Source organism: Physella acuta, unplaced genomic scaffold, assembly GCF_028476545.2.
Source record: "Physella acuta isolate Inbredline_101_S28 unplaced genomic scaffold, ASM2847654v3 ptg002086l, whole genome shotgun sequence".
Lineage (NCBI taxonomy): Eukaryota > Metazoa > Mollusca > Gastropoda > Physidae > Physella > Physella acuta.
The window spans coordinates 278-3,477 of NW_026733588.1; the positions used below are offsets into that span (position 1 = coordinate 278).

Consider the following 3,200-nt stretch of genomic DNA (forward strand, 5'->3'; position numbering starts at 1 on the left):
TCAAGCTTAAAGCCTAAGTTATACTGGACTGGATATGATTTGAATGAGTAATTACATGCCATTGTCAGCCTCATAACATATTGACTTATTGCTCCATGTACAAAAAAAAAAATTAATGTAGGTTTAAAATAAAACTATATCTAGTTATTGTAAAACGAATTATTAATATTTAATACTGTTACTACACTACTATTATTATATTATAGAAATGCACAAGCACATATTACTGCACACGTTCTTATTGTAATGAACGATATTACTTGGGTAGATGAAGTAGAGTAGACCTACATACACACACACACTACATGATAAATGAAAGTTGCAACTGGTTGCCTTGACGTTACTTTCTCAGACCCCCCCCCCCCCCTTTGTACTTGATATCAGTGTCTATATCAGTAGGCCATAATAAAATTATAAAATAAAAAGGAAACAGCTGTCAAAGTGTGTACCAGTATTTATTTATTACTAGTAAATAATTCAATGTAACAATACTGACAATACAGACATTTCAATGTTTGCTAAAAGAAATATAAATTATTAAAATACAGTTATCAGATCACCACATGAATTTTGATTTTGTCTAATAAAATAGAAACATTTACGAGAATGGCAAAGTAAAAAACAAAATTTTTTTTGCAATAATTTAAAAATATGTTTATCAGAGCAAAGAAATAAAATTAATAAATTACATAGCGACAACCTAAATTTAGCCTTTGTATAATCTACAATCAACATAGTAATGTAAAACAGTTACATAATCATAATTAGTGTGAAGAAACAAATCTACAGTACAAGAAATCAGCCTCGTCTCATTACGATCCCTTTCAAGAAGAAAAATAGTATTAATTATCAAGGAATAAACACCCATGCCTTGAGTGTATGCTGGGAAAAAAAAATTAGTGACAACAAATTTCTTGGATTACTTTAGTGTTTAAAACAATTTTCTAAGGTATCAATTGTAATTAATCTTTAGATACAATTACAATTAGCACATAAAAGGAAAAGAAATAAATTTTTAAAAAGCGTTACTACTTGAGTGATCAAACTGAAAAAGAAAATAGTTTAAATTAGTTTGGACCAACATTTTTGAAGCACGTAACTACTGATTCTAGGATTATCTTGCTGATTCAAATTACCCTGAAAAATAAGTTACGTAATTAAAATGTAATTATTTTTTTACATTATGAAAACAAAACTTAATTATAAACATTGTTAGTGTTAGTTTTCAAAATTTTTACAATTCACAGCAAACATTTTTTCAGTAACAACTTATAAAAACACTAATGTTAAAAAAATAAAGTTAATTTGTATACTACAAATGAAAGAAGTACTCTGTAACTCTTGATTAGCAATTATTCAGTAAGAAAAACAAGATTCCTACAAAGCAAGTCAACAACCAGTGATTCTGCCAGATGACAGATTCTCAGCATTATCCTAATCATCTGCCCAGTAGCTTATGGTGTAAAGAGCTGACTTTTGTTTTGTTGCTGGCACCCTTTCAATAGTCCTTCCACTGTATTGCGACACACCCTGATCACCTTGCTCCCACTTATGAGTCAACTGGCCACCAATCAGATTTCCCATCAGAAACCTCTCCAGCTGTCGCACCAAGAAAGACTCAGTAGAAGTCAACAACGCTTCCATGACTTTAAGAAACAGAGTACAACTGATCGCCACTTTGCGTTCTTGTAAATGATCTTTATCAAAGGACCAGAAATTAACTTCCCAATCAGCCTGAGTGCTTGCAGCGCTGCACGAGAACCCCAGGCTTCTTGAGATCTGCAAGCAGTTGAATGTAGACTTAAGTTATGTCCCAGCAGCCACATCATTCTCTTTAAGATGAGCCTTGAATAAAAGCTGGATCTCCATGAAAACTACCTGAAAAGAGAAGGGCAAATGGAATTAGAATTAAGCAGACCATTTCACAAAATATATATTTAGCTCAACATATTGCAAGGTATATAAAATAAATATAAAAATTAGAAATAAATTCAGCCTCCATACTTACTAAATGTACTTCCACCTGAGGCATTGAACATAGATAGGGCTGTACACAAGTTCAACCAACCTAATCCACTCACAAGCCTCTGTTCTCATCAGCCGCTTTATCTCAGCCATCAACTTTCTGATTACATTAGCAATCCTCCTTACACTGGGTTAGTCTTGCCTATAAGCAAATAAGATTTACAAGGAAAACAAATTTACTCAAGCTGTAGGCCCTATGTATAGGCCTATTTTTTTTTTGCTATAAGTCTAGTATTAACTTCATATTAAAAAAAAATTACCAAGTACTGAAACTGGCCTTAATAAAGAGGTCTAAATCTGCTGAAATAATAGAGGGCATAGCATAGGGCTTTATAAAAAATTATTATATATAGGCCTAGTTATATAGATATATTATATATACATATATATATTATAGGCCTAGGCCAAGCCTATTTGATGGAGAATTATGCCTGAACTAGTCTAAATCTAATCTTAGCAATAACAATGTCTTACTATTTTTACAAGATCTAGACTAGATCTAGACTCCTTGGATGAAATAGAATGCAAGTTTCTGCAAAAATAAAATAATAAACATTAGGCTATCGGCTATAGGCCCCTAAATATAATTATTGTAACTAGATCTAGGCCCTAAACAAAATTAACTAGTCTATTTCTTAATATATCTAGATTAATTTTTACTAGATCTAGATCTAGAATACTCGAATCTTAGATCTAAATACTAAATCTAGATCTAGAATCTAGATTCTTTTTAATTTTTTTTACTAAGTCTAGATTCTAGTTACTAGATCTAGATCAGTAGATTTTTCTAAATCTATTCTTGATGATGTAGAATATAATTAGTAGATCTAGCTAGATCAAGATCTAATAGCCTATTTTTATGTAAAGATCTAAAAATAAAATAAATGTACAGTCTAGAGTCTCTAGATCTAGACCTATTCAACCGTAATAATTTAGTATGTAGGCTACTTAAACTAATAAAATTATAATTAGAATCAAGGCCTAAGTGACAATGAATAACTAATACTAATATCAGAGAGCGGATATCAAGAGATGCGATATTTTAATTATGTAATAATTACTGGGAATTTGGCGCGAGAATAAGGCTTACTAGCGGGCGACATTTCTGCCTATGTGGAGGGTTAAGACATAATTTTTTAACAGATATTAATTTTTTTCGACCCTTAGACTTGAAT

The 3,200-nt window shown here is 31.1% G+C and overlaps 1 long non-coding RNA gene across 1 annotated transcript; it reads right to left on the reverse strand.

Moving 5' to 3' along the window:
* Nucleotides 1-439: 439 nt before the first annotated feature.
* LOC131932092 (uncharacterized) lies at nt 440-2,633 on the reverse strand. The gene is made up of 3 exons (XR_009384461.1): nt 2,500-2,633; nt 2,009-2,167; nt 440-1,878 (listed from the first exon to the last, which is right to left on the reverse strand). It is a non-coding gene; the product is annotated as an uncharacterized LOC131932092 (long non-coding RNA).
* Nucleotides 2,634-3,200: the final 567 nt, after the last annotated feature.